The sequence below is a fragment of the Acomys minous genome (assembly GCF_964271855.1).
Source record: "Acomys minous genome assembly, chromosome: 6".
NCBI classification, from domain to species: domain Eukaryota; kingdom Metazoa; phylum Chordata; class Mammalia; order Rodentia; family Muridae; genus Acomys; species Acomys minous.
In genome coordinates, this window is record NC_140487.1 from 72,741,442 (window position 1) to 72,748,985 (window position 7,544).

The following is a 7,544-nucleotide window of genomic DNA, read 5'->3' on the forward strand; positions in this document are numbered from 1 at the left end:
TGCCATCTGCTTCTAATAATTTCTATCTAGATACCTCCCATCCATAGTCTCAAATACTTGCTAATTATCATCATCTGGGCCAAATCTCCATCCACGCTGGCCATGTGCTTCTCCTCCACTTAACTCATGGTGCCAGCCTCCTCCTTCCTCTCTTCTCTTCCTCCTCTTTCCCAAGATTCTCTGTCTCCTAAAGCCCGGGAACCTTAGCCATGCCTATGCCACTGGCCCTGCCCAGGTGTGATGGCCCTTTATCAGTCAAACAGGAAGTTCCTTAGGCAAGGTGACATAGCAACCTTGGGGTACAGAGACAGCAAGCACTACCTACCATTAAAGTATGTCAGACCTACCTCCAACAGTGACCCTATGACTAAACGCTGCCAGGGGGACTCTGGGTGGTCACAGAATCTGTCAGAATGGATCAAGGGCCTCACTTATGGGTGCAGAGCTCGGTGCTAGTTTTCACTTTCTGGCACAGTGCTTACATTTGCCAAGGCCCAGTCTCACCAGCTTGATAATTTTATCACTGTGAAATAGCCATATGCAATTCCTTTGACCGATACAAACTCCAGCTCCATCTGACACCCACCTAGTCCAATACGGTTTCCAGCGAAGTTTCCTCTCAAGTAGATGCCAAGCAAGGCGACTGGGCAGATGGCCCCTTCTCAACTGAGTGCTGGTCACTACTACTCGATTTATAGAAATGTCCTCCTGAGGACAGTGGTCACCTAACTTCCTGGCTAGAGTCAACAGGGTTGCTAGTGAATAGCTTCTTTGGTACTTGGGATGTACAGTGGTGTCACATCCTGAGATGTGTCGAATCTTAGCACATCTCTTCAAGAAAATTCATTTTCATTTTAAACTGCATTTTTCAAAGTGAGGAGACTTAATGTTACAGTTTGGATGTGAAATCCACCCCACCCCCACCCCATCTGCCACAACTCCCCTGTGTTAACATGGGGCTTTGGTGGACAATGACAATACCAATGTACATGCTAACAAGGGGTCCCAGGCAATGGGGCCCAAAGCCTCCAGGTAACTAATGACTACTGAGAAAGGAAGGGTGAGTCCCCTAACTGATTACACAATACCAAGTGGTCAGCAACAGTAAACAAACTCAACAGGTTGTGTATACCTATGCATTATATATATGTACACACACACACACACACACACACACGTGTTACACTAATTTAATTTTGAGTGGGAGTAAAGGCAGTGGGCATGGGAGGGGCTGGAGGGAGAAAAGGGGAGAGGTAAATCATGTAATTATATTTTTATTAAAAGATAAAAAAGAGAAAAATCAAATTATTTTGTTTTGTTTTCTTTGTAAAAGTTGGGGCTTTGGGGGAAGTAACTGGATTGTGAGGATTCTGATCTAAACAAATGAATGCAGTGAGGGCTGTAAGATAGCTCAGCAGGTAAAGGTATTTGCCACTAAGCCCAATGAATTGTTTGAAGTCTGATAACCCCAGTTTGATCCCTGGGACTCACAAGGTAAAAGGACAGAACCCAGTCCCCAGTGTCGTGCAATGTGGCACGCATGTACCTCTATAAAATGTGTGTCTCTTATTAAGTACATTGGCTAATTGTGGGCTCTGCGTTAATAGCCATCTATCACAAAAAGTAGCTTATTTAATGAGGGTTGAGTGATGTACCAATCTGTGTGTAAAAAGATAGGTAGTAAAAGTGGGCGCAGTTTACTACTATATACATGTAACATACTACTTGTTAGTATGTTTTCTCCTAGAGCATATGATCTACCCAGCCATGGGGTCTTGGCACAGTTAATGGTACCGGGCATGGGATACATCTTCTGGAGTGGGCCTTAATGCTTGTCAGAAGTTGGTGAGTTACTTTAATAACATTAGTACCATTAATGCATCAGTGTGCATATCTTACCAAGCCAAATGTCACTGTAGTTTGCAGGGCTCATCCGCAAGTAGTGAGCATAGCACCTTCCATCAATATGAAAGGTAGCCATTAGGGACGAAAAATCCAGGTCTGACCCAGCTTGATTCCTCCCTGCACTGTATAGCCAGGTATGTAGTGCCTTCTCTCCTCTCAGATCACCACAAAAGAGAAGATGGAAGGCTTGTAAGAGCAGAGGCAGTTATTAACTGCAAAAGAGGCAGTGTTTTCTGCACATAAGAAGTCTGTTGCACACATGAACACACAGCAGATAGGACAATATGCATATAATTAAGCCAAAAAGTCTGAGCATGGTCATGAAATCTCTCTTTGAGGAAGAAGAGTCTGTTTTCTTCAGAGGTGCAGTCCATGAGAGGTTGCCCATGCTCCAGTACATGATCCCACACCCCACATGTGATGGCAGCACCATGTGGACTCATACACACACACACACACACACGCACACACGCACATGTACACACACGCATGCCCACACACGTGTGTGCGCATACACATGCACATAGGTACTCGTACACACATGCATGCACACGCACACAAGTGCGTGCAAACACACACACGCGCACACGCACGATGTTGGGAGGGAATAGCAGTGCAGCAAATAGGCAATTGGAGGAAAGGAACGAAGGGTGGGGTGAATTTGGCATTTCCCTTTTTATGACATAAAATTATATAAAAACTGAATAGTTCTGAAGCAATAAAAAAAGATCTGATGCATTGACAGAGATATACCTGAGTGGACTATTGAGAAATAGAAATTGTGGGGTGTGAGCCTGCTTCGAGCCTGGTCACTGGTGGCCTGCCTTCGAAGTGTGCACACTGCCTGACCTTGCCCCGCCCTCCTCCCTGGCTACCTCTGCTGTCCCACATGCGTCTGCCCACCACACCTGGGGACAACAGGGACAGGTGACCATGGACTGAAACCTCTGCACCAAAGAAACCTTAAGTTCTTTCCCTCTGGCTGTTTGTCAGTGAGAGAAAGCTGAAGAACACACATCTCGACGCCCAGCTGTGCTGTAAATAGAAGGGAAACCTTTAGTGCTGGCATTCGGTGGTGCCGACGCCATGGGTGCGTTTCAGGCCACTGACCCTCGGGAGTCCCCGCAGCTGGGTGCACGGGGCAGCAGGAATGATGGCTGTTTCCTAGCCACTCAGATTCCAGCTGACCATGACACTGAGCTGAGGGATACAAGAAACATCTGAGAGGTGCCTGCTGCAGGGAAACGGGGGGGGGGGGGGGGGGGGAGCAGTTAAGAGGACTTTAGGAGGCGTGGAGTAGCATCACGAAGTCATGCCGCTCCAAGGTACCAAGAAGGGAAAAAATAGAAATGTCTGGGTCAGAAGAGAAAGTCCATTGTTATTCAACTGAAAGGTGATGTCAATCAAAGTCATGTGGCTGCTGTGTTACATCACCAGATGAGCTGACTTGGTCTGATACACAGCTGTAGTTTCAAAGGAAAAAAAAAGTGCAGGACTATGTAATTGTCATTATATTTCTTTAATGTGTGTGCATCTAAGTACTACAACATGCATGTGGGAGTCAGAGCTAACTTTGGGGAGCTGGTCCTCTCTGCCCACCACGTCCTCAGGCTCGGCAGTCCTTACCTTCAGAGCCATCCCACCAGCCGGAGTATATAATTTGCACTGTATATAACGAACATGAAGTTTTCTATTTCCCTTATCTACCAACGACTGAGAGTTCAAGACAGAGACAGAGACAGAGACAGAGACAGAGACAGGCTGCCTTTATCCAGCCACTCCATGCAGCTAAGCCAGTTTAAGGACTGAACTCAGCACAAAGCTGTACGTATCAAGTGTTTTCTCCTGTCAATTATCATTACATTTTAGGAACTTGTAGCATTTTGTTTCTCTCTCTAAAATCTATGATTTTTATTGGCTATTTCTAATTTCAATGTCCTATTACCCATTACCATTTTAAATTACTGTTTTTAAATTACTTTTCTTAAATTGTCCCAAATTTGTACCTTCAAGCCGACTTTTCTATCCCAGCCGTCTAGGGCGCATCTCTCTCTCCTGCCTGGTGGAGATGCTGCAGGCTCATCCCGTGCTTCGTCTGTTTCAGATCTGGAACCAGTTCCTTAAACATTTCCCAGTTGTGTGTAAAAGTACTTAGGAACCAAGATCAAAGGGAAGTAGGTATGCTAAGGATTAGTGGGTTATGGCTGCTAGGCCCTTTCAGAGGATGCAAGTTGGCACGGCTGGCGGCAGCTGAGGAAAGCAATACACACATGACGATACACATGCGTGTTCATTCAAACGCTTCCAGTTGAAACAGTAGCAAAGGGCCCATCTTCGCCTTCTTCCGTCTTGTGTCTCTTCTCCCATGATGACGTCAGTTACAATATCGGTAACTTTACTCACCTCTAATGCTACAGAGTCACTGCAGAGTTACATCAGTCTCCACAACGTCATCTGGGGGAAATCACAGCGTTCCACACAAATCACACATAGCGAAGGAAGCAGGGTCGCTGCAACATCACCTCTAAACACACTTCGTGTTGGAGGTACCCACACGGTCCTCCGGAAACATCTAACCGGCTTTTTAAAAGGCCTCTCGACAGTAACCAGGAACAATACAGACCACATACAGGTCGAAACTTGAGTTGTAATACTTTGCCAGAGCTGCTTTTTGGTTCTGTAGAGCACCAAGAAGGCACAAGTGCAGGTAACTTTCATTTTTACCTGAGAAGGCTAAAGCTCGTTGTCTTCTTCAATGGTTTGTCCTTGTTTTTGTTTCAACATAGTCAGTGGGGAATGCGGAAAGCAGCGAGGAGGACCGTGTGAGCGGCTGTAAGTTGACACAGTAGTCATGTGACCACATGAGTGCTCTCTATGTTACTTATGCTCTCTACTTATATGGATATAAAACTTTTGTTATGAAAAGATTTTCAAGGTATTGGCAATGTATAATAAATGGTCAGCCCCAATTCAAATAAGAGATTAAGTTGTGGTTGTATCACGTGTACACAGTAAGTGGTACTGCTCTCTAGCTTGCTTTTAAAACTTTGTCAAAGTAGGAACCGGGGAGATACCACTAATGTGATGAGTTTGAGCCACAGAACCCATGTTTAAAAAACAAACCAGACATGATGGTACACATTTGTAATCCCAGTTCTGAGGAGGCAGGCAGGCAACCTAGCTTGCTTCTTGCACTCCAGACCAGAGAGAGATCCTGTCTTAAGACGGACAGGCAGGCAGGCAGGCAGGCAAACCGACCAACACACACACACACACACACACACACACACACACACACACTTGTCAAAGAATTTTGGGCTCAACTTATGGTTCTAAGCTCTTAAAAGATGAACTAGCTAGCCCATCCTGTTTTCATTTGTTACTATATTTACTGCTTGTAAAGAGAGGTTAATTTAGCTCGTGGCTCTGGAGGCTGGAAGGGCCAACAGCATGGTGCTAGCTAGGATCTGGTGAGGCCTATTCTAAGGCAGCAGAGAGCACTGCATGGACAGGTGGAGCAGGAACAATACCTCAGGTCTCTCTGGAGATAAAGCCACCATGAGGCTCCACTCTTGCGACTTCATTTAATCCTAATTACTTAATAGCTCTACCTCCAAAACCCACTAACAGGAATTTGGAGGTTAAATTTCACTCGATGACAGCACTTTTGAATAAACACAACTGTCAGCTACAGAAGCACAGCCTTTAGTTCTGTCAAATAACTCGACATTAGAGATTGGATAATTAAACTGATCTTTGTTGCTGCTGTTGTTCCACACTTGCCTTGGACTCGGTGGTTTAAATTTCTTTCATAGTGAAAACCCTCGCCTGTAAGATGAGGCACTTTAATGCAACAAGTGCATTAAATAAGTGAGCCCCAAATTTGTAACAAGCCAATCATACAAAAGATAAGATAGAGAATACGAACACGACCTGCCCTGTGGAAGAAATGATAGGGTGATTCTAAGAGAAGGAAAGCCTTTTTCCTGTGAGGAGCTGAACTTTGTGAAGATTCTGTATTGCTATAGAATAAAAATGGCCAACCCTGACCCTGTGGATGAAGAATCTTCTGTCTTGCAATGCTGTTTCCTCCCCCACCTCCCACTGAGGTAATTTTGTCAATATCAGAACAGTGCTAGGAAAATAAAGCACTAAAAGTGCACAATAAAGTGTCTATGGGGAAGGTGGCTGCGTGACCTGACACCTCTCCTAGGATAAGCAACGGGACCAAACAGAAGACACTGCATTTCAACAAGAGTGGGCAAAAGTCTAAGAAGAGAAACAACCTGCTGACTGGAGGCAGAAATCAACTTGGAAATGGATCACGGTGCTGACTTTCCGTGGTGCGGCAAAACACATTAGAAAGCATCCTGTCAGTGGGTGTGCTGTTATTTCAGGGCAACATTACTCAGAGGAAAACCATTCATTTTTCTCTCTTCAAAACAGAACTCCTTTGAGAAGACACGTCTGCAGCGCCTTGGGATGCTCGTCTGTGACACGCTGAAGGTGCTGCTGCGCTGGCCTTTGCTCGTCTTAACCACACTGGACATAGCAGAGGAGACCTGTCAAGCTGGCCCCCGTGGAGCCCACAATGACTTCTCCAGGGACCACACTTACAGAGGGGCTGCCTTTCTATGCTTTAGAAGGAAAGTGCTCCTGTCTGTCCCACTTTCAGAAAGAGACCAAGAACAGGATGTGAGTTAGGCCCACTTCTGGAAACCTCAGGTGCACGTCGACAAGGCCAAGAACGGCTTCACTAGCTGGTCCTGAGGCTGAGGCACTGCAGTTGCTAAAGTCGTTTCATGTGAGGTCCCCCAGAAATATCTCTTCTGCTCACATATATTTCAGTCATATTTCAAAAACAGTAACTATTGGTGAGTATTGGCAAAAATCATCCACAGAAGTCTCTAAGATTCCAAATGCCTTGCTCACCATCTCAGCCATCTTTTCTGCCAATCCCTAAAGATAATGAAAAACAAAAAACAAAAAACAAGCCGGGCGTGGTGGCACACGCCTTTAATCCCAGCACTCGGGAGGCAGAGGCAAGCGGATCGCTGTGAGTTCGAGGCCAGCCTGGACTACAAAGCGAGTCTAGGACAGCCAAGGCTACACAGAGAGACCCTGTCTCGAAAAACCAAAAACAAACAAACAAAAAAAAACAAAAAACAAAAAAACAAACAAACAGCAGCAAAACAATTCAGAATTGGTTCTGTCAAAGGCCAATTTTACTATAAAATGGATGCAAGTAAACTAATCTGCCCCTGGAAATGCATGAAGAATGATTTTTTTAAAAATCTATGGTAACTGCTGTGATGCAAAATGTGTACACGACCATCACCGAAACATCCGGGACTTGCTTTCAGTGAGGCAATGGCCTGAAGAAACGACTGACACACAGAGCCTGGACACATGTCGCTTCTCTTCACAGCCCACCTAAGCCAAGACACACACTACAACCTTTTGTCCTTAGCCGAGGAACAACAGAAGTACACGAGAAGCTGCCATATGCCTGTCACCCTGCTCAGGCGAATAAAATCACACGCACTGTAATCTCCTTCCCCAACCGAGCCTTCAGTTCAGGGGTGCCCTGGGTTGAACCAAGTGTCAGCCATGGGGTGTTACAGGAGACAGCATCAAGA